Genomic DNA, 26514 nt, shown 5'->3' with positions numbered 1-26514 from the left:
GTTTAAGAAAGGAATAGCAAGAAACACAAGCTACCAACAAGACACGTTCCCCAGCGGAGTCGCCAGTCTGTTGTGGGGGAAAGTATCCAACTCGGAATGACCCTAACCCACTCTAAGGGTGACAGTTCCTTAGCAACAGCTGAAAGCAAAGCTATCTAAAGTTTCTTCTTTATGACATGCAAGAGATAGAAGGAAGAGATCCACTTACCCATGTCTTGCGCAAATGGTCGATCCAATCTCCTTCGTTTGCTGCTTGCTCCCAGATCCAAGTCTTTTCACGGGCCCAGCTACACGAGATCCTGCAAATAAGACAAGAAAAGGAAACTACAAGAGGCATGCATTCATAATCGATTCAAGGATTAGCATAAATCAAAGACGCAAGTAAGACAATACACCATTGAAACACATGCGAATAGAAGAACCTCAAATGCTTTATTAATATATGGAAGTAAGGTTCAGGCGGCGATACAACCATGAGAGGTCCAATCCAGCATCACCTTCCTGATGGAGAGAAATATCTTCTTCACCTCCCTCAAGCAATCACCCAATGCTCACAACTGTAAACCAACAGCAATTCCTTGCACAAAATTCCGCCTTTTTGATCCCATGGGATGAGATCCTTATATAGAGTTTTGGAGTGAAGATAAGTCAGCTTGATGTGTGACTTGTTGTCCTCTTCAACTCCAGTTGTTCTTCAGTTCTTCACTCGGAGTTTCTGTCTTCCACTCGGAGTTTTAGAAGCTCTTAACTCATCATTAGGCGAATCTTATCATCAAGTGTCTTTTTAGAAGCTTCCTGGGCACTGGCACTTTGAGAAAAAGATTCCTCCACATGTCCAAGTACGCCCAACGCAGGTAGCCTTTGTTCTACTTGCTATGCAACGCAGGTAGCCTTTGTTGTACCTGCTATGTAGCGCAGATGCCTAGTGGAGCAGCTGCAATGATCCAAAACTGACTTGTTTTTGAGTGTTTTTCAGTGGAGAACTGATTTGCAGTGCTGTGGTTTGCTGACCTTGTTCCTCTAAGGGTAAGAACAACATGTTTAGGGACTTTGGATCCCTTAGATTATTGACATTTCATGCTCTATGCTGTAAGGCACAAAAATGTCTATAACAGTAGGTATACTAATGAAGTACAGGTGCACTATATGTGCTCGAAGTTATTTCTTATGTTGTTATGTTCTTGTTAGGGTCTAAACTTAAGATTAGTATGGAGATTGTGTCATTAATTATATTAATGTCTCAATCCCTAAAGTTATCAACTAATTTGTTAGGAGTTACTCTCTATTGAATAAGTTTATGGATGATATGAGAGTGATTCTATGTTTTACTTTTGTTAGACTTTTTTGGAATTTTGTCTTGAATTTTTTTTTTGTACCTCTAACTTATCAAGTGCAAGAGAAATATATTCTATCAAACTCTAAAGGAATACTATCTGAATCCAATTGCTAAGGAGAAGACTCTCACGCCTTTACTTATTCAATTTCATCCAAACAAGACATTCTGAACATCAACTACACTATGAAGTAAACACAGTTGGACTACACTACATAAAAAGAAAATTAAATAACCATATTGTACTAGATAAAAAGCAATTAAAATAGTATATTAAACTAGGTATAAAGCAAAGGTAAGTGCTCATGCATATAACGATTCACTGGGGAACTCATCATACTGCAGTTCTTCACACAAAAGCAGAGTATTCAAGTAATCAAAAAATCTGATTGCAATCGGTTAAAGACCTGTTACTAGTCGTAGGGGCCCTCCACAAATCAGTCGACAATCTCCAATCAATGTAGCGCATACACAGATAAAACCAATTCTATTACTTGCAAAATGAAACTTAACAAACTGTTTAAAAAATTACATCATCCGGTGTGCAACAATACAAAGTGCGACCATGGTTTTTATAATAACTCTTTGGCATAACAGCATGAGAATTTTAAGCCTAATATTTTTATTTCAATTAAACTATATCACTGAAAATTCGCTTTGCTATTTTGTTATATACCTAGGGGGGATAATATGGGGTACCAAGGGAGGTACCCAAGGTAATAATGTAATAATGGGATGGACCATAGTAATAAATAAGGTGGTTAACCCATGTCATGTAAGGGACCACAAGTAGTTAATAATAATGTAATAATGGGATGGGCCATAGTAATAAATAAGGTGGTTAACCTATATCATGTAAGGGACCACAAGTAGTTAATAATAATGTAATGGGCCCATGGTATTAGTTGATGGTATGAGGGAACCATGGTAATGACCCATGGTATTGTATGTATGAGGTCTATATAGAGGCTAGAGACTCCACATGTAGATAGTGAAGAATTATTGTATGAATAGGCATATGGCTTGTGGAGTGTTCTCCTTCCTTAAGGAGTGAATGTATGGTGTTGCCCTACCTTAAGGGTTTGATTAATAAAGAAGCATTTCTATCTATTTCTCTCTTATTGTTTCTGGGTTTATTTCCATTATCATATATTTCCAGGTTAGATCCACAACAATAAGAGAGAAATAGATAGAAATGTTTCTTTATTAATCAAACCCTTAAGGTAGGGCAACACCATACATTCACTCCTTAAGGAAGGAGAACACTCCACAAGCCATATGCCTATTCATACAATAATTCTTCACTATCTCCATGTGGAGTCTCTAGCCTCTATATAGGCCTCATACATACAATACCATGGGTCATTACCATGGTTCCCTCATACCATCAAATAATACCATGGGCCCATTACATTATTATTAACTATTTGTGGTCCCTTACATGATATAGGTTAACCACCTTATTTATTACTATGGCCCATCCCATTATTACATTATTACCTTGGGTACCTCCCTTGGTACCTCATATTATCCCCCCTAGGTATATAACATTCCACCCCCCTAAGCATGTTTCATCCCCGAAACATGGGAAGAACATAAATAATAAGATATACTCAAAAGAGTAGTCCACTGGTACCATGCACGTGCATCTAGCCATCCAAGAGAAAGGTGAACCCTCGATCTCGCTGGTCCCTCGCTTGCTTGAGATGGAAGTTGACCGTTGCAGCTCTTCAGTGTTGATGTGTAGTAGGTGGATCTAGGCTCCTTGCTATCCATCATATGGGGGTTGTTGTCCTTGTGGCTAGTTGGTTGCCATCGTGTTGGTTGTTTTCTTGCGGGGTGATGTGGGTGATGATATGTTGAAGTTTTAACCCACGGTGTCTTTTTCTTTAATTCACCCTGCTGTGGTGCCTGTTGTGGTGTCTTCTTTTCCAATATGACTTCAACCACTGAGCCCTCCTCTGATGTATCAACACCTGTATCCTTTTCTGCTTCCGCCTCTGTTTGTGTTTGATTGTCTATCATCACTGGCTCATCATCTAATATGTCAGACCCTGGAACATCTTCTGCTTCAGCCTCCTTGGATTCTACCTGTTTATTAATGGAAATATCCTGTAAAGCAATTTTCTGCTTTTTATACCAGAGCTTCAGGAATTTCTTCTACACATTAATATTTATAGTACCCACTGATTCCATCCAAGGGTATCCCAAAACAACATCCATGTTATCCATATCTGAAGCATAAAAATCACCATGCAACACATACTTATCCATAGAAATCTTCAAATCCTTATACAATAAAACATCCTCATCATCCACCTGTGTGTTTTCAATGTGTTTTTCTGGAACTTGCAATTTTTTTACCAAATCAACATTGATAAAATTATGCTTGCAACTAGGATTTATAGAAACAATGATCTTCTCTTTCTGAATCAATCCATGAACCTACAATAAGGATATACCAGTAGAACATAACCCTTGACGAGTCTCATTCTTTTTTTTAGCACAAGACCATTTGTACATAAAGAGTTTTTCAAATTCTTTATCCGACAAGTTGTCCAACTGTTTGATGCCAAGTGAGTTCCACCATTTGTTAGCCTCTTCTGTCAAATTAAGCCGGACTATAGCTTTCCAACATATCCCATATTTGGACTTTATCCTTTGTATGAATTCTTCAATAGTAGGACCATTATCTTTCCCTGTAAAATATAGCTTCTCCATGAAGAGGGTTTGAGAAAAATTCACTTACTTGGCGAAAATTTGAAATTGTCACAGTTTCATCAATATTGCTCAGAATCCTTATTATGACCTGTTTTCAGAAATGGAACAATCATTCTGCATCTGCCCATGTGGTAGAAATCTTGATCTAGGCACTCGGAATTTCAGATCTGCGCTGCAACTCTCCAGCCGTCACCAAAATTTCTACAAAAAGAGTTGATTTTAAATCAGCGATATCTCCCTCATCCGGACTCCGATTCGACTGATTTTTTTTTTGAAATTGGATGATTTTTCTCAAACAATTCATATCTATAATTAGATTTTGTATATCTTGCACCAAAACATCTAGATCTGCGCCGCAAACTCGCTGCCCTAAGAAATTGTCTGCAACCCCACTGATTTTTAGATCAGCGATATCTCCTTCATCCGGACTCCGATTCAACTGATTTTTTTTTGAAATCGACTATTTTTTCACAAAGAATCCAGATCTGTAACTAGATTTTACATATCTTGCACCAAAATGTATAGATCTGATCTGCAAACTCGCCGCCCCCGAAAAATTCTCCACTTTTGTGCCCAAGAAAGTGTTGTGATACCACTTGTTATAGATTTGACCCAAGAATATATGAGAATAGAAAATAACCCAAGAAATCACAAGATTGAAATAGATAGAAATGCTTCTTTATTATCAAACTCTTAAGGTAGGGCAACACCATACATTCAATCCTTAAGGAAGGAGAACACTCCACAAGCCATATGCCTGTTCATACAATAATCCTTCATACTATAATCCTTCACTTGTTATAGCTCTGATACCACTTGTTGTAGATCTAACCCGGAAATATATGATAATGGAAATAAACCCAGAAACAATAAGAGAGAAATAGATAGAAATGCTTCTTTATTAATCAAACCCTTAAGGTAGGGCAACACCATACATTCACTCCTTAAGGATGGAGAACACTCCACAAGCCATATGCCTGTTCATACAATAATTCTTCACTATCTCCATGTGGAGTCTCTAGCCTCTATATAGGCCTCGTACATACAATACCATGGGTCATTACCATGGTTCCCTCATACCATCAACTAATACCATGGACCCATTACATTATTATTAACTACTTGTGGTCCCTTACATGATATAGGTTAACCACCTTATTTATTACTATGGCCCATCCCATTATTACATTATTACCTTGGGTACCTCCCTTGGTACCTCATATTATCCCCGTAGGTATATAAAATATTTCGAAAGCAAATCGATAAGGTTTTAATGAATCTCGAATTCTATCCCAGTGGTGATCTTGTAGTTGACTTTGGGGTTTTACTGTGATATCCTGTGATCATCTTGATGAGCTAGTTCAAAAGAATAGGAAGGAATCCACTAGGGGACCATTCCTTATCCATCTGTATTAGTCTTCGCTGAGGTGGAGCTTATGAACCTTGCAAACAATGGAGGCAGCTGCAAAAACAGACCAATTCTGTAGCCAAATGCATTCTTTAACAAAATGATAGGGTATATAGACAAACATGAAGAAGAAGTCATGTTCTTGCTTACCTTTAACGAAAACTTGTGTCTATTGCATTACTTGGGTGATAATTATAGGAAAAGAGAGGAGATATAGGCAAAAAGGGATGTCAAGGTAAGAAAATCTTTGGACTCTACAACCTCACCACTTATAATTCCAGGAATTAACTACAGAAGTGAGACATGAAGTGGAAGATACAAGAAAGCATTATGTCCAAAATGTAGAGATGTAGCATTAACGTATACAAATCATTATACAATGTAATGCATAATTTGTACAATAAAATAATAACCTCAATAAATTCAATGTTAATGATAGAAAGGCACATAATCCAAAATACTAGGGTTTCCAACATAAATTTATTTACATAGAAAAGCACACAACAAACATGAACAATTACCTGAAATGAGATAAACAATTGGCTATGGGTTATCCATGTTCCATAAACCCGTATACCTTATGCTTCATCAATATCAACCATGGTCCATCCTCAAGCTAGGGATGAAACTCAACATGAAATTGTAAACCAATAATAATTGCATATTATTCGCCAAGGCACCAACCCAATAGTCACAATACTAATCATTGTCGTTTTCTTCTTAAAACATGCACCCAAGTGGAACATCCTTCTTTGGGCCTTTCAAGTCGACTCTCTGTGGTGCCCACCTTTGAGGGCACCTTATTGCTAGGTAGGAACTTTTCAGTACATGGCTCTAGGAGATGATGCTACTTCTAGGGCTTTTAGATACCCTTCTAGGCTATAAAATGAATTAGTTCTAGGTCGTTCTATAACCCAACCATAGGGCTCACAAACTAGTCACAAGAACCAAAGAAGCTCTGAACTAGTTCTAGAAACCAAGCATAAAGTTCACTAGATGGTAACAAAAATTGGGATCACGAGAACTCTAGGTGGTCTCAAACTCTAAGAACCAGACTCACTGACTAAAAATCCTCAGTTAGTTAGAGAACCCTACATTGGGTTCACCGATTAGTAAATAAATGAGATCCATTACCCACCAATCACCATGGAATGGATGATGAATATTGAATATGGTGATATAATTAACCAATGATAATGGCTAATGATGAGGAATAGTAATGATCATAATGGGTGATGACAATAATGGTCCTATACATGCCCTTTTATAATGTATAGGGCCTCTCCACAACTTTTCACCTCCGTAATGCCACGTGGCCCCACAAGTGTCCTTTTCCCCAACACGAAACAAAAACTTGTTGTCTATAACCCTGGAGTTTCAGTACCCTGCATGCTCTTTTCCATGGAGTGGGATCCATAGCTAGTCGTTCTTTTATTAATAGAGAAATATGTACAATATTTATAATATTTACAATCTTGGACAATATATATGTATGTATATATATATATATATATATATATATATATATGTGTGTGTGTGTGTGTGTGTGTGTGTGTGTGTGTGTGTGTGTGTGTCTATGTATATATATATATATATATATATATAATAAAGCAACAAGAAGAGTACATCCCCCCCCCCCCCCCCCGCCCCCCCACCGCTTATTTTATGTGATGTGCTCAATGAAACACACATATACATGTATATACAACAACAACAACAAAAAATATGATGTTACTCCTCTACCCAGATGTCTTCTCTCCCAGATAGCCCTGTAAGGAGCAAGCATGATGTATTTTACCTTTATCATGTCGACGACTCGATTACAAAGAACTTTGGCCACTCTGTCCAAAATTTATACCAGCTAAACCTCAAAATCGCCTTTTGGTTCCAACTTAATAATATTGCAATCAACCACATTATTAGTACATGGGATATAATTTTTAATTAGTGATACATGGAATACATTATGAACATACATGGGTGAATGAAATGTTGGTCTATTTGCAACAAGATAGGTCCTCTCCAAAGTTTCAAAAGGCCAACAATAACATGTTGCCAATTTGGCACACTTATCGAATTTTACTGAGATCTTCCATGGTCTAGATTTTATAAACATGTGATCCAAAATTTTAATGTGTCCTCATGCATCATATGATTATCCACATAACGTTTCTACCTATCCTGGGAAAATTTCAGATTTTGTCCAAATCTTCCAACTCATTGTTCCATATGTTCGAGTAATTTTGGGCCAGCCATGACTCTATCTAATAGATTTCTCCAACTCACAATACTATGACACTTTTTGTAATATAATTCCTCAAAATTACTCATCTTTAATGAAGCTTGACATCCATTATTGTACGCAAGCTCTAGAAAATGTAGATAATCCTCCCATCTAGATGTTTTATCCATTACTTACATTTGTAACATGTCCTTAATTACTTAATCAATCCACTCAATGTTTCCATCATACTCTAGGTGATACTAATGAAGGAGCAATAGAACTTCCAAGCGATCATGATTTTTGGAGACAAAGCTCCAATCCAAGTTTCAACATGAAAAGGGAATTCTAATTCCTAATTGCAAATAATTTTAGTTTTTCTATTTCTAAATGAACTATGGGTAGACATAATACTGAGTAGAGAATGTTTTTAACAATAAAGTATTCCCTTTAAGGAATGGTATATTTAGGAGATAAATCATGAGAAATTATAGGCAAAAAATATTGGCATAATTCTAAGAGTGATTAGTAAGATAAGGAAACTTGATTAGAGATCTTAGGAACTATTGGAGTGCCTTTAGGATGTAGGAAAATCTAGTGTTTTGTAATTCTATTTGTTGTAAGCCTGTGGGAAAATAAACATAAAGGAAAAATTCATTAGGAAACATGCAATAATGGGAGGATAGATCAAAACAATATTCTAAGTAGAAATGCACGTATTTATTTTATTTGATTGAATGAAATAATAATTTCATGTCATATTGTATTTCGTTTGTGTGAGTTTCAGTTTAGTACGTATAACTAAAGCGACTCATATATTAGTGTCTTAATGTATCATAGATATATGTAAGGATTGAATACAAGTAGTCATAATGAACTAGATCAAGAGCATTATGCATGTCACAAGATTCTATATGTATGATTTTTTAGTTAGGCTGAAATTTTGCTCAAGAAAGAAGTCAATGAAGCAAGGAGAAATCACAACAACAACAAGTGGATGAAAGAGAGAAACATTCTTGTAGTATCTTGTCAAAGGAATGACTTTGCTCCATTTTTTTATGAAAGAGATAGTTTAACTCTATCCACATCTCCATATTGATGTGTTGAGATTATCGTTGTATGAAAAAAAAAATCTAGAGAACTCATGTTCTTGGTGATTATCTACAAGTAAGAGCACATGCATGTGTCGGTGAGACAATATCTTGAGAGGATCTCCATATTCTCTAAGCTGGTGTTCATGTTTTATTGGAATTCTAGGTACAGTTTATTATGTGCTACAATGACATGCTTTGTATCTTGATTCAATGAAATTGAAGTGTTGAAGTGAAGCTCGATACATAGGTACAATATTTATACTTGGTATAATTGGTTGGGGAAAGCATGGATCTAGGTTACACTTTTTGGTGAAAGAGGGTGCGTTTCAATGCAAAAAGCAATGGATCGATCAAGCCATTTAAGCACATTATCGAGCCCTTTTTAAGCACTTGATCAACCTCCTTGGGTGCTTAAAGGGTAGCTCAATCAAGGGTTTAAAAAAAACCCTTGATCAAGCTATAACACTCAATCAAGATATAATGCTCGATCGATCTCTAAGGCTTGATCGAGCCCCCTTTCTAACTAAGAGCTCGAACAAGACTTTTGGAGCTCGATTGAGAAATTAGAGCATGGAGCATTCAAATGAATCTCACCAACCACCCTACTAACATTCCAGAGGCTCATATGAAGATAGGTATTCTATATTTTTTGTCTTTCTAATTTAATTTTTTTTATAAAATTAAACAAAATAATTTTAAGAAAAAGACAACCATGTACAAAAGCCATGAAAAACAATTAATTAAAAAAAAAAAAACATACAAAAACCATGAAAACCCAAAAACAAACTTCAAAAGAACTTAGAAAATGAAAAAACCAACAAAGAAAACAATACAAAACCCTTCAGAACAACTTATAAAACCACAAAACCAACCTAGAAAACTACCAAAAAAACTCTTCAAACCAAATTAGAAAGCACTTCGAAAGCACAAAAAAAACTATAATTTAGGATTTCATTTTTTTTTTTACTTGCAATGTTTTGTTTATTAAAGGCATATATTCTAATTTTGAATGGTAAAAACTATTTTTTTTCTAAATATTTTAGGTTTAAATATTTTTATTTAGAAATTCTGTGGAACAAAATTTCAATTGTATTTATTTATTTATTTTTATTTAAATTGAATTTTAAATTTCTGGCAAATTAGACCATAAATATACCCCAAAGAACTCCAAAACAAAAACAACGAAACTATAACCAATAAATAAGTAAATTAGGAACTTGAGATTAACAAGATGAATATAGTTGCTCGTTGTGAACCTATATTTATAAAGTAAAAAATTTAAAAAGAGAATATATATATATCTATATATATATATATATATATATATATATATATATATATATATAACAAAACATTAAACTTAGTTATATATGATATTTAACTATATATAATTATATATATTTAACTAAATGATACTTTAGTTATAACATCTCTTATATATATATGCTATAATATAACATAGTTCTATAACTACTTAACATAACATAACTTATTTTTTTTTATTGTCAAGTTGTTTGTGATCCTCTAGGCTTTATTTGTAACTTGTGAAACTGCGACCCACGGGTATCTAATTCGTCAAAGTCACCTGAGGATCACACCCAACCTGGGACACACTAGCCTTAAACTGACTAAATTTTTTAGCATGTCTACACCCCCTAGCATAGGCACAACCACCCCCGTGATGTTTGATCCTGGGTCACCCTGCTAAGGAGGCTCATCCTCAACTAGTTGTGCTAGTGGGACCTGACAACATAACATAACTTGTTATTGAACATTTCACATCACATAAAATCATTTAACAAATATATATATATATATATATATATATAGAGAGAGAGAGAGAGAGAGAGAGAGAGAGAGAGAGAGAGAGAGAGAGAGTTCATAAGATAACATAATTTAACATATATTATGCATAACTATAAAATTTATCATAGGATAATTGTTTAAAACATAACATGTACTTATATATATATATATATATATATATATATATATATATATATATATATATATATATATATATATCATTCAACATATACCTCTATATAATTATATTGCTATATATATAAGTTCATGTTTCAATGATCCATCATTGGTAGATACATTAAATCCATCATGAAAAGTCCATTGGTCTAGTGGATAAAAGCATTTAGACTCTTTTCTAATTTGTACCATATTGTTTCATTATGTAGTTTATTGTACAAGAAACATTGTCTTCATGTTATTGCACCTGGTACATGTCATGTGTCAAATTCAAACACTAAGAGCTTAAAGTGTATTGTAGTATTTGGTTGGAATGAAATTCTATTAGTTCTGTAGATAAGTTTATTTCAATTTTTTACACATATATTTAACTATTTATGTGGTATGAATAAAATGCATTATTTAGAAACAAGAAAATGTGTGAAGGTAGATTTGATCACTTCTTTCGATTGACTTTACATGGAACTCAATACTTTGGTTGATAAATTATCAAAAAATGGAATCTAAAGTTTAGCACTTCATGCTAGATTAGCATGCTTCGCTTTAGAAATGGATTTTTTGTCAACATTGTTTCTTTATATTAGTTTATATTTATTATATGTAACATGTTGAGGCATCCCATATATGCGCCCCAATGGCAAGAAATCATAGTGTGATGGGTTCTGTTGTTTGTAGTCGGGCTCATGATAGATAACCTAGCCCACCAAGAGTTCATGATCCACTAATACATCCTACCTTCAACGCTAGTTTGAGTGTCAAAGGAAGTGTCGTTATCTTTGTTGATGATCACACTACATCTAGTCGACATTCTTCATCTATTTCAGGTACATGTCCTACATTTTTAAATCTTGTTTATAAACTTTATGTGTTTATGTCTTGAAATTGTCTTCAAGTAATGTGTTTGAATTTAATGTATGTGTTATTATGATGTTATTTTGTTAATTATATATGTTAAATTATGTTTATGATTTGCAAGCCCTCAACATGCCAAATTTGAGGATCAAAGTCAAACATCGATCCCTCCATGGGAAGATGCTATAATGGATATCAGATTATTGGATGTTACAACCTGTAATATGTGGATAAAAATAGATATAGAGAATATCCTTGCCAATTCAATGACTCATCTTGCATTGTCTTTGATGGTGGATTGCATCAATACATTGATCACAACATACCGGAGGTCAGACCCACATAGCAACATATTACAATCCATACAAAGGATCATGAGGCATGAGGTTAGAGGCCTAGATACTTGAGAGGTGGTGAAACTAACCACCAAGGATATTCATGTTCATGGGGAGTTGTTTGACATTCATCTGGATCACCCTTCTAGACATAGAGGTTTAATTCCACTAAAATATTTTAGGAATGTTGATGCAACCCTTTTTTTGTATGATAGATTCATTCGAGCTTCAGGATAGTTCCCCCACCATGACTAGGTCACCATTTATTTTTCGAAGAATTTATATCCAAAGTTTGTGTCACATATGAGGTTGGATTATACTGATACTAGATCTCATTATTATGGACCCGAATTGGGACGTACCTATGAGTGTGAGAGGGCTTGCAGGTACCTTGGGCATGTACCACCACCACCGAGATTCTTGCCACTACTGTCTTAGAGCTTGGTGTTACCAATACAGCTAGAGTAGTTTTCACAGCTCTGTGGTGAGACCAGGAGGATTATTGTAGGCAACATGCAGATGTCATTGGCTAGTGCACCTGTTACATTCTATGGAGAGATTAGGAGAACAAAACCATTGCCTCATGACCCCCTAGTGTCCTCATACGATGATGCATTTATCGCAAGTTTACATTTTTACCAACTTTTGACATATACATGTATCGTGTTGCCATTCATGAGACATGGAGGGTGCACAAACTACGTGACGTAGACGAGGTACATATATATATATATATATATATATATATATATATATATATATATATATATATATATATAATATATATATATATATATATATATATATACATACATATATATATATATATATATATATATATATATATATATATATATATATATATATGAAACTTTTGAGTCCTCCTATTATCAAATTATGCATAGTTATTTGTACTAAAATTTCTAGTTCGTATTGGATTGCATTTATATTAATAAGTTCATAATAAAATGTATAAGCAGCCTAACTATAAGGATTATCATATGAGGTCATCCAAGGGGGTAGCTGTTCAAACAGGTTATCCTCTACCAAAGCATATTTCTATGGGTTATCCTCCACCTCCACCTCTACCTGCACCTTATATGTTCATTAATGTGGAGGAGAGTCACTATATACAACCATATGGACCAATAGTTGAGGTAAACTTTTTTATTACTAATATTTCTACATTTTATTTTTTTAAGTTACACATATATGCTAATTAATTTGCAAACTAATTACAATTTGTCCTCTCCATTGTGTACACAGACCCATATGAACAGTGTCATTGATGTCATTGTTATGTGGAGACATGAGTGGGATGGTAGGTCTAGAGACATTAATGATGTGGGTCCATCGATGTAGGCCCTAATCATTGAGCCACATGTATGGGAGAAACAAACATAGATTCATGATCAGACCCCCCATCCTATTTGACTTTCATTTGGACTTGACTGATGTTAGTAGATTCATGTATATGTAATTAAAAATGTGGTTCAAAATAATTTATTTCCATATTTTTTATTTTGTACAAATAATGATCTAATTAGTTTGAATTTGAATATGTTATACTTCAACACCAACTTATGGACAGCTACTTTGCTCGGCGAGACTCACATAGGAGTTATGGTGGTGCTTAGAGTGTGATAGTTTGTATATTTTCAGGCTTATTTCATAGGTCACATTCACATTTGTGATATAGAATTTGTATATTTTCATACATGGATAGCTAATCAATGTACATAATGGACATTATTTTAGTTTATGGATGCTTATTATTTCAATTTATGGATGTTCATGTGATATTTGTAATTTGTATATATTTTCATATGGATAGCTTATTTATAAATGAATTCACTATTTCAGGTTATGGATTTGTATTAATATTGTTTATGGAAGCTCATTATTTTTGAAGGTTATGACTCTGTTAAAATTATTTCACTAATTTAAATTTTTTTCTATATACAATAACTTTTATTGGTAAAATATGTACATTCAATTTTGATTTTGAGTTACATGGACTAAGAAAATAATTAAAATCTTAAGTTATGATGCAAGTCACTTTGATACTTAAAAATGAACTAAAATATATATCATATCAATTTAATATTGAACATGGAAAGAATTCCAATCATGCTTCATATGGACTTGTCGAAGGTGTCTTTTAGTTCAATCAGCATATATGTTATTATAATTCATTTTTAAAAATAAATTATTTTAATTTTGAATTCATCCATATATATGTGTGTGTTTGTGTCTATGTGAAACATTTTGTGACCCACCCATATACCATTGCATCGACAATTTTTTTAAGTATTTCAATCAATTTCTTATCTCAAGGTCTAATTAAAAACACGAATAGGATTGAAATTAGTTTTATTCAATTTGAAAAGATGTCATGTAAACAAAAAATAGGTTTTATTCAACATTTTTTTATTTTGAGATTATCTATAAGAGCTTAGTTGTAACATGATATAAGTTAATCATACTGAAATTTAATATATAGGTCAAAAAACAATATATGAAAACATTTCTATAATTTTATATAATGTTATGAACTTTCGTAAATTTACAAGTAGCTATCCAATTATTTCAATCAATTCCTTATGATGGAAATAACTTTTATTCAATTTCTAAAAACCCAAATATGATTGAAATAAGTTATATATTCATTTTTAAAAGATGTAGAGATGTAAAAGTTATAAATAGAAGTTCTATTTGGTTCTATTTTGTTTGCGTTTATCTATAAAATCATAGTCATAATGCACACTATCAATAATTTTTTTGTACTTACATTAAAATCAATGCACAATGTTAAGCTGATTACCTTGAAATTAATGTACAACATATCTCTAGTTACATCAAATCAGAAATCAATATCTTCATTGAAATCAATGCATTTAATGCAAGAAACAAAATAGGATGAGAAATCAACATCTACATTAAAATCAATGCATCTAATGAAAACAATAAAATAGGATTAGACATCAAAATCTACACTAAAATGAATGCATTTAATGGTGCAAGCAATAAAATAGGATTAGAAATCAACATCTACAATGAAATAAATCCATTTGGTGCTAGCAATCAAATAGGATTAGGAATCAACTTCTACACTGAAATCAATGCATCTAATGCAAGCTTAATAAAAAAGAGTACAAATTAACATCTGTAATGAATTTAATGAATTTAATGCAAGCAATGAAATAGAATTAGAAATCAACATCTACATAGAAATCAATGCATCTAATACAAGAAATCAAATAGGATTATAAATCAACATTTGTACATTGGAATAAATGCATCTAGTGCAAGCTATTTTGTTCCCTTTCTCTCACCCCTCCATTTATAGCAAAATCTCTCTCCGTGTATCCTTCTTTGTCTCTCTATCTAACACCCTCTAGATACAGACAATCTCTCTCTTCATATCAGTCTATCTCTCTCTCTCCCTCCCTCTACCTCTATGTTCTTACCTCTCTCCCCTTCCATTTATATCTCTATCTACCTCTATCACTCCTTCATCTCTCTATATCACCCCACAAACATATCTCTCATTATTTCTCCATATCTATATATATCTCCCTCCCTTTCCCTCTCCCTCTCCATCTCTCTCTCTCTCTTCCACTTATTTCCCTCCTACTCTCCTTTGTCCTTCTATCTCCATATCCCATATCACTCCTGCTTTCTTTCTCCATATCCCTTGCCACTCCCTCTCTCTCTGTCTCCACCTTTATCTATCTATATGTCTTTCTTCTTACCTCCCTTTCTCTTCCCTTCCTAATCCATCTCTCCCTGTCACTCCCTCTCAAATCCTCTCTCTCTCTCTCTTCCGTTCTCTCCCCTCTCCCTTTGTCTCTCCCCCTCATCTCTCACTCACTCTCTCTCTCTCTCTCTCTCTCTAGATTTGTCCTTCAAATCTATTGACTATCTCCCTCCCTTTCTCATTCTCTCTCCCCCTTCTCTCCATCTCTCCTTTTTTTTCTTTCTATCTCACCCCCAAACTGTCCCTATATTTTTATCCAAATCCATCTCTCAATCTCCCTCTCTTTCTCAGAGACTCTCTCCTCCTCTCCCCCTCTCCATATTTGTGTCCCCCCCCCCTCTCTCTCTTAGCCTTCTCTCCGACTCTCTCTCCTCCATATTTCAAAAAAAATTAAATACTTTGACGATAAAAATATTATGTTTAAATAAAAAAAAAAAAAAATTGATGTCGTACAACAATTTATTTTTTTATATAATATAATCTTAAAATGTGAGATTTCAATTGTGTGTTGTAAATTCACCTGGAGGGAAAATGGTAATATTCCATGGAAATATTATCTAAAATTTTCCAAAATATTAATGTTCTAACTACCTCCATCAAAGGTACATAGAGCGATTTACGTCTTCCAATTGAAATATTTTAGGTTTTATTTATTTAAAGGTAGTTTTCAGTTATGATTACTACACAATTTTAAAAATACTATATATTTTATTATGGTAGATTTATTAAAAAATAGGTTAAATAAAATTAACGTTTTGAGTGAAATTGTATGATGTTTTTTGTGTTAATGACTCTTTTATTGATGCTTATGGCATATAGCAACAACATTTATTAATGTGGTTGTGCTAGTATATATTATAATATAACATGTTTTATATTATATTAAAGTTAATACTATTATATTAATCCAAAATTAGTAAATTTAATACTAAAATTGAAATATATTAATATTACATTTTTATATTGATATCAGATTTCATCATTCAATTTAATGATAATAATAATAATACCATTTTAATATTAATATAAAATTTAATAAAGTTTCTACATATGACATGATAACAAAAATTCTAGTTAAATTATGAATTTTAAAATGTGGTAAAAGCTTAATTTTAGATCATTCAATTTTTGTATAGAGGCTTGACCGAGCCCCTTTTAATCACTTATATGGCTTAAACAAGGGTTTATGAAAACCTCAATTAAGCTATTTTAATTTCAAAATTAAATTAAATCGCTTGATCTAGCCTCTAAATTCATAAAATCCCTAATTCCAGCACCCATTCTGTAAAATTACCCACAACACCATTTCGTACCCTTGTGGACTTAGGGCTACATTTGTCCTTAGGTGGTGGAGTTGGTCATGTTGGATTCATGAAGGAATCTTATTAAAATTGGAAAATAGGGCCAACCTCCACCGTAGAACAACTAATATTATGGAGATGATTATTGCATAGGATTCCTCTTTTTAAGAGGTACAATTTTGATATAATGATCAGTTCTTTCTGACAACGAGAAATAAAATTTTGAATTTATTATTTCTCATGGGAAAATTCACAAGGTCGGCCTCAATCAAATGAGGCTCATGCAGCCCAATGGATGAGTCTCATCACCCTTAACAAATTGTATAAATAGGAATGACCCTACTCTCATTTAGGCATTACTCAACTCATCACATCATCTTCTCTCTCCTCTCTTGATTGATTCGTACAACTTGGAGGCTCTCTTCTTCTAACTTGTTTACGAGGAAAAAATTTGAGGATTAAGGCATGCATTGACAAGCATTGACTTGGATTATTTGACTAGCGTTGACTTCTATTTTGGGGGGAGTTTTTTATTTTTGTAAGCTGCATTCTTTGGCATGGATTCGGAGGTGATTGGGGAATGTTTTACTGAGTTGACTATTGTGCTCACTTTCTTGTTTGATCACAGAATTACAACAGACTTTGATTGGGTTGACCAAGATGGTTTTGGGTTGACATTGACTCCCTTGGTAGGCCACATTCTTCTGTTTTTTACTGCTATGGTTGGAGGATGTTTTCGAGTAGCTTTGACCACATTGACTTTTTGGTTAGCATTGTATCAACACGTGTTCACTGCTGATTTGGGAGGACTATTTTTGGCATGTAATTATGATATTTGTACTCTCTCTCTCTCCTAAACTATTGAAAAATTATAAGAAGATTTTATCAAAGGGTTCCCCACATCAGGTTTTGTCCCTAGCATCCACATCTTGTGTTCTCTTGTTTTGGCATGTCTTCTACATATGTTTTTATTTTCTATCTTCATTTATAACCAATCTGATTGGTATTCAAGATAATTAGAAATTGTCATTGGGTTGACAAGGAACATTAAAGTAAATTGCGCTAAACCATATAACATACCATTTTTATCTAAAATTAACATGGAATCAGAGCTCAGGTGAAGAAAAATTCCACGCAAGAGTGAAGCAAATAAATCACCAAAGAAAGTTGTTGGACAAGGAGTTGGAACTAGTCCCAATGATGACTACATCTTTCTTCAAATCTGAGGATAAGCTTAAGGAAAAATCCAACTATCATGCATGGAAGATGACTCTAGATTTGACATTGGAAGAAAATGATGCCATGGACTATGTCAAAGGAACAATAACAGATCCTCCTTCAAATGCATCCACTGCTGCACAAAACAAGTACAAGTCAGGTGAGGTTAAAGCTAAGAAGATTATTGTTGATTCTATTCATAAGCCTTTGGTTGCCTATATTTGTGATTTGTAAAGATTTAAGGAGATGTATGACAAGATGGTTGAGATTTTCAATGTAAATAATATGGATCAAGTTCTATTTCTCAAGAAAAATATAAAATACATCAAAATGGATAGAGGACAATCCATCAAATCCTACATCATTAGGATTACCGAGGTCAAGAATGATATCCTGTCGATTAGTGAATTCATTGGTGACCAAGAGCTCTCCCTTATGTCACTTGGGCACCTTACAAGAGATGGGGATGTGTTCAACACTACCATCCTCAACAATGATAGGATTCTAGGATTTGATGAACTATTGGCCAAATGCACTCAAGAAGAAATAACGATGATGGAATGAGACAAACACTCAAATGGAAACAATCATACTGCCTTCTCTACTCATTCTAAGAGAAGGAACAATGTTGGACCAAGGAATCAAGGACAATGGTTCAAGTTTGGATTCAACGAATGAAGAAAATGAAGATGCTTCAACTGTAATAGGTTTGCCCAATTCACTAGCAAGTGTCCTCACAAGAATGATACTCTATAAGATGATGACAACAATAACAACAACTTCAAGGGAAATGGAAACTAAAGGAACAACATGTTCAACAACAAAGGAAAGAGGAATGCTCCCACTGCTTGAAATGGAAATGGTCATTCTCCTAAGAAGTCGAGAAACTCCACGTGTGAAGAAGTTAATGTTGTAAAGAAAAAATAATTTTATCCTATTTCTACCCTCTCCACTGCCTCTCCTTCAGACACATTGGACCATTGGTTGATTGATAGTGGTGCCTTAAGGCACTTCACTAGGTACAAGGAATCCCTCTCAAATTTGGTTGAAAATAAGACAAATATGGGAATTATAATTGGGGATAATTCCACTTATCCCATGAAATGAATCGGGAATATTACTCTCAACTTAAATCAAGGTAAAACCCTCCACTTACAAGAAGTGTTATATGCAATTGATCTAAAAAATAATTTGGTCTCTAATTCTACGATGGAAGACAAAGGTTTCAAGGTGACATACATTGATGGGAAGGTCCGTGTTTGGAAAAGGAACCCAAGAGATGCATTCACTCTTGGATTCAAGGTTGAATGTCTCTATCAAGTTGGAGGAAGTCTATTGGGAGTGATGAATAGCAATAATTCTCTTCAATCTGAATTATGGCACCGAATATTTTCTTACCTTCATTTCAAAGCCTTACTTGATGAAAGGAATATGGTTATAGGGGTTCCCAAATTTAACTTAAATCACGAAAGGATGTGAAGTTGGAAAACATACAAGGGGACCATTCCCCTCAAGTCAGACTCAAACCACTAATATTATTCAATTTGTCCATTATGATCTATTAGGTATTTTACCTGTGACATCTTTGGGTGGATATTTTTATTATGTTATCTTTGTGGATGAATTCTCTCACAAAACATGGATCTATTTCTTAAAGAATAAGGATGAAGTATTCAAATGGTTCCACTCCTTCAAAGCATTGGTTGAGAATAAAATAGCGAAGAAGATCAAAATATTAAGGACCAATAATGGGACAAAATATGAGTCAAATGAATTCAATGACTATTGTAGAGAAGTTGGCATTAAGAGGGAGACTACTACCACATATACTCCTGAACAAAATGGTGTTTCTGAAAGGGATAGTTGTACTACCATAGAAGCTACTAGTGTTATGCCTCATGATCAAGGTCTTCCGAGGTTATTATGGGGAAAAGCTACTAACATTGTTGTGTATGTCCAAATCGATTCCCACATCAAGCTTTGGATTTCAAGACACCAAAATAATTTTTCACCTGTAAGAAACCTGATGTCTCCCATTTTAGAAATTTTTTGATGTCCCATGTATTTTCATGTACTGAAAGAGAAAATAAATAAACTAGATGCATCTGGAAATAAAGGAACGTTTGTGGGCTATAGTGAAACTTCGAAGGCATATAGGAGCTATGTGCCTCATCAAAGGGAAGTGGAATTAAGTCATGATGTCACTTTCGATGAAGATTCTGCTCTTAGAAATATTCAATATATTCCTATAACTAGGAAGGAAAATGGTGATGTTGATGTAGAAAAAAATGATGAACCTCTATCTGATGAATCGATGCCCGATGTGGAAGGTCCGAAGGATCCCATTGATTTACCTCCTAGTCAGCCCTCTACTTCAAGGAAAAGACCTTTGTTGCCCAAAGATACTTTTGAATATGTTGAGAAACATATCCCACCAAGGGGGAAATTTCATGAAAGAAAGAAGTTAAATAGGTCCCAAGGGTACTTAGCTACCGTGAGTACCATTGTATAATATGGGCCTTGTGCATTCGAAGATATCATAAAAAACCAATTTTGGAAGGATACGATGAATGAGGAGTATGATTCAATCATTAAGAATGACGTCAGATGTGGTTCCTAGACCTAAGGACAAGTCAGTGGTCACTTCAAAATGTCTCTACAAGATCAAACATGGAGTTGATGAGAATGTTGAGAAATTCAAGACCAGATTTCTAGCTCGAGGCTTCTCGTAAAAGGAAGGAATAGACTACGATGAGATATTTTCACATGTTTCCAATATACCACAATAAGTTTTATTATAGCCCTTGTTGCCTCACAAGGATGAAACCTCCACTAGATGGATGTCAAAACTTCCTTCTTGCATGGTTTGCTTCAGAAGTAAGAGTATGTGGAACATTTCAAGGGGTTTGAGGTTTAAGATCATGAGACACATTTATGTAGGTTGAGAAATCCCCTTATGGGTTGAAGCAAGCCCTAGGGCTTGGTATGAGAGGATCAATAACTATCTTATGAAGTTGGGATTTACAAGGAGTGAAGCTAACATGAACCTTTACTTCAAGGTTGAATGGGAAAACCATCTCATTCTAGTCCTTTATGTGGATGATCACTTTCTGACAGGTGATGACCCTCTCATTAAGCAATGTAAGAGGGATTTGGCTTCAGAGTTTGAGCTGGAGGACCTAGGACTGATCATTACATCCCAGGTCTCGAGGTCTCACAAAAGTCAAGTGAGATTTTCCTTTCTAAAGGAAAATACATTTTGAAATTACTTGAGAGATGTGGGATCATGGAATATAAGTCCGTGACTACTCCGATGGAGCTCAACATTAAGAAGCTATGTTGAAGTGATGTTGTACCTGGATTGGAAAATCTTACTGAGTATCGTCAACTTATGGGGGCCTTGATGGTTTTGGTAAACTCCATCCCAACATATGCTTCATTGTGAATATGTTGAGTTAGTATATGGTCGCGCCTAATCACATTCATTGGGTTGCAACTAAGAATCACTTTAGGTATCTCTAGGGCACAATCCACTACAGACTGAGATACACTGCCTAGAATTTGAGGCTACATGGATTTACAGATGTTGATTATAATAGCACATCTCAACATTCCCTCTATTTTGGGTCTACTTCAATATCTAGGATGAGAAGGAAGCAGAAATCGGTTGCACTAAGCACTGTTGAGGCCAAATACATCGCTGCGAGTATGGCCAATTGTGAAGCAGTTTGGTTGAGGAATCTATTTAGTGAGATATTTGAGAATGTGTTAGATACCACCATGGCCTTTTGTGATAACCAAAGTGGGATTCATCTATCAGTGAATCTCATGTTCCACGACCACTCCAAGCAGATTGATATCAGGTACCACTTTATCTGGGATATGGTACAACGAGGATTAATAAGGCTCTAACACATCAAGATGAATAAGCAGGTTGCTGACATTCTCACGAAGGTCAAATTATTAACCTTTTGAGAGAGACTTGGATTCATGGAATGAACCTCCTATGAGTGTCTCATATGAGTTAGACACAAAGCTCTGGGAGATCCTATGGGCTTCTGGTAATTCTTGGAGCTATGGGTGACCATAGGGTGAGTGGTTCACCTTCTCCTAGTGGTGTGCTAGATACAGAGTGAGTGGTTCACCTTTTGTTGTAATACCACATTATGGTTGACATTTGTTTAAGGTGAGTGGTTCACCTTCCCCTACGTGCACACATGCATGGAGGGTGAGTGGTCCACCTTCCCCTATGATTGACCTATGCATAGGATGAGTGGTTGGCCTTCTCCTATGGTATTTGAGCAAGATGAATGGTTCACCTTCTCCTATTGGTGCCCCAACACACATCCTACCCATGGAGTCTGACACTCATGGGAAATACCTCTCATCTCACCAGTGAGTTGGGAAAAGATGGTTAGGGACCATATCACTACTGATCTACGCATTGTGTAGTGTCGTATTCCCTAAGGCTAGGATGCATGCTATTCAACAAATTGATATGGGATCAAGCACAAAAACTAGTTAGTATAGATTCGTATGATCTTATGACACACTTTCGATCACTTCTTCTTCGTTATTACTTCATGGTTCAACACAGTGGAATAGAGCAGAGTACTGATGACATGGATGGTACAGGATGACAGGTGGGAATGATGATGATAGATGGATTGGTAGGTCTACTTCTTCCTGGTTGAGAGGGAGTGCTAATATTGGCAACTAGGGCCAACTTCCACCTTAGGAAAATTCATATTATGGAAATGGTTATTGCGTATGATTCCTCTTTTCAAGAGGTACAATTTTGATATAAACATCATCTCATTCTGACAAGAAGAAATGGAATTTTGAATTTATTCTTTCTCATGGACAAATTATTAGAGGTTGGCCTAAGTCAAATGTAGGCTGATGCAGCCCAATGGATGTGCCTCCTCACCGTTAATGAATTGTTTAAATAGGACTGACCCTTATCTCATTTGGATATCACTCAAATCATCACATCATATTCTCTATGCTCTCTTGATTGGTTCATACAACTTGGAGGTTCTATTCTTCACATGTGTGGAAGGAAGGCTAGTTTTTGGAATGGTTTTGTAGGCCAAAATTTTCAATATTAGTGCATGTGTTGACTAGCATTGAATTGGAGTATTTTACCAATGTTGGCTTCTATTTTGGCGGCATAATTTTGACTTATGTTTGATCAAGTTGACTGTTATGTTGACTTTCTAGTTTGACTACAGAATTAGAATAGACTTTGACTAGGTTGAACAATATGGTTTTGGGTTGACTTTGACTCCCTTGGTAGGCCGCATTCTTGTGCTATTGATGGAGCTGATTGGAGGTTGTTTTGGGGCAGCTTTGACCGCTGTTGAGTTTTGATTTATGGCTACATTAGCTACTGTAGACTCTTGATTTGGAAAGACTATTTTGGGTATGTAATTTTGATATTTGTACTCTCTCTCTATCTCTCTGCTAAACTATTGAAGATTAATAAGAAGATTTGAACAAAGGGTTTCCCCACATTGGGGTTTGTCCCTGGCATCCGCCACATCTTATCTCATCTTGTCTTGGATTGTATTCTGCACATGTTTTCATGTTTTATCTACATTTACTGTCAATGTGTATAAGTTAGTGTGATTGCTACTAAAGATAATTAGAAATTGTCATTAGCTTGATAAGGAACATTTAAGTAAAGTATGCTAGAGCATAGAACGTACCATCCTTATCTAAAATTAACAAATACCTCATCCAATGGCATATGAGTTTGAATTTTTTTAATTCATATGATACTTACCTAATTTCTTTTAAACATAATGCTTGAAATTTTTTTGAACTATTTTAGAGAGGCTGAATAAAAAATCAATATCATAAAATATACACAACAAAAAAAATACAAAAAATACCACTATCTTTGTTTACGAGTCGTATTCCAAAGGGTACTATTGGTCTTTTAATTTATTTAAATAGTTGAAAATTTCCATACGTGAACACATGTCTGCAAAACACAACTGAAATCTTAGTTCGCCGACTTTGAAAAATAATAAAAAATAAAATTTTACATAAAAAAATAATTTTTTAATATGAAAAACTTAGCTCTCTTCTCGTAGACTATATATATATATATATATATATATATATATATATATATATATATATATATATATATATATATATATATATATATATATATATATATATATATATATATACGCATTTTAGACTAAGTTATTCTACGTGAACACACACATACCTCTTAAGATGTGTGAAAATTTGCAAGGACAGGAATTTCATTTAATGGAAAATTGAAATATTATACGACACTAAATATTTTTTCAAAAAATATCATTATGACAACAACATAATTATCCACAATTTGTCTTTTTACTCTCAATCAAAATTCACAGTGCGTATATGAATTTTGAGGGCTTCAATTTTGTAAAAGAGGGAAAACTTGAAATTTCATCACCACATTTGGTCCAAAAATTTAACCCATCTTCATGCATTCACCCCGATCATTACGGCTATAGAGAAATGTGATTTGAAGGAGTGATGTATAGTTGACGTAAGATAATTCATTTGCATTATTTGTGTGAGGGGTCCAACTTTTAATGTTTATGTAAAATATATAAATGAGGCCACCTAGACCTATAATGAAACCCACTCATATGGATTTATTACAAGGATTAGAAAATTTTATTGGTAATGGGAACATGGGTTCAATATAGAGAAGAAGATGAGAGGCATGCATGATCCAGAGAAAACATAAATAGCATAGGACTGTCGGTCATTAAATCAGTCATTGAAAGTGGTGTTGACAATGTCCAAATATTAAAGTGTAGGTGAATTTGTGTGTATAGGGTTCATATGTGAAGCTCAACCAATGTGTTAAATTTCATTGAACATGGTGTAATTTTAAGGTAATATAATGCTAAGCGATTGTCATTAGAATTTTGGTGTCGAAATGAGAGATTGTATTTATGGGAGATTGCAAGAATTGCATTGGAAGTTAGTAAAGGCAGGGGTATGGGCACCTTTATTGAAAATTTTTGAAACTCGAGAAGTGGAACTTTGTAGGAAATGTTAATTTTATTTCCATTAGATAGAAATTACTAAAATTGAGGTTTGTACCTAACTCTTTAAATAATCCCATCCAAAAATTAGTTGTAAACTTTTGATCTTTGTTTGAGAAAATTTTCTCGAGGCACACCGTGTAGGCTTGCAACTTCCCTCATTAAAATATCAACTATATTAGCTTCTCTATATACTTATCTCATTGGAATTAAGTGAACATCTATCGTGGATTTATCAACAACTACCATAATTGCATCATGTCCTTTTGTTGTACTAGGAAAATTAGTAATAAAATACATTGACACCACATCCCAATTCCACTTAAGAATGGGTATGGGATTCAACCATCTTACTAGATTCATGTGCTACACCTTAAATCTTTGAATTTCTAAACACCTCACTATGTAATTGGCCATACCTTTTTTAAACAAATCCAAAAATACTAATTTTTCACCTTTATAATATTTTTCTGATAACCAAGTTTACCTGCATAAGGCACTCAATTCATCTCCTTCAAAATCAACTTTTTCAGCGCCTACACATTTGGTACATACATACAACTTCTATAAAGAAGAATTTAATTTTCCCCAAAATCATAATCCATATATTTTGGCTACTTTTCCTCTCTTTGCAATTTGTCCATGATATCCAAATATTAGTGATCTGAGTTCCCATATTTGAAAACTTTGGTCAATATATCTATCTTACATATACTTGCAGATGCAACATGCATCAGGTACACTCCTTCACTGAGAGAATATACCACCTTATTCTCCTTTCCTTTGATATATTCATCTCGAACTTATTCTTAGCTAATAATGTCATTCATCATTTGTCGAGCAATTAGATAAGGCTATTGAAATGAATGCCGCAAATTGCAGTGATTAGTTTTCAAATCAAATATTCAACCCATAGGATTATGTCTCCATATCTTGAGAGAAATATTTATAGCTACCAATTCTAAGTCATGTGTAATTTACTTATTTTCATGTTCCTTCAACACCCTTGTTATGAAACTAGATCACAAAAGGATAGAAAAGAGAGATTAACACCTTAGAATTCAGCCTCTTTGAGGGGGCAACCTCCTTTACATTACACAAATGAGCAATTCTTGGATGATTCAAATGACATAACCTCCTTTCTATATATAGGAGTCTAACGAGTCACAATATAACCCAACCAACCTAACAATAATAATATAAAGCCACAAAAATAATAATAGA

The sequence above is a fragment of the Pinus tabuliformis genome, chromosome 7 (genome assembly GCF_031772625.1).
Source record: "Pinus tabuliformis cultivar Carrire ecotype Pingquan chromosome 7, CPIR1, whole genome shotgun sequence".
In the NCBI taxonomy this organism is placed as follows: Eukaryota; Viridiplantae; Streptophyta; class Pinopsida; order Pinales; family Pinaceae; genus Pinus; species Pinus tabuliformis.
This window is presented reverse-complemented; position numbering follows the sequence as displayed.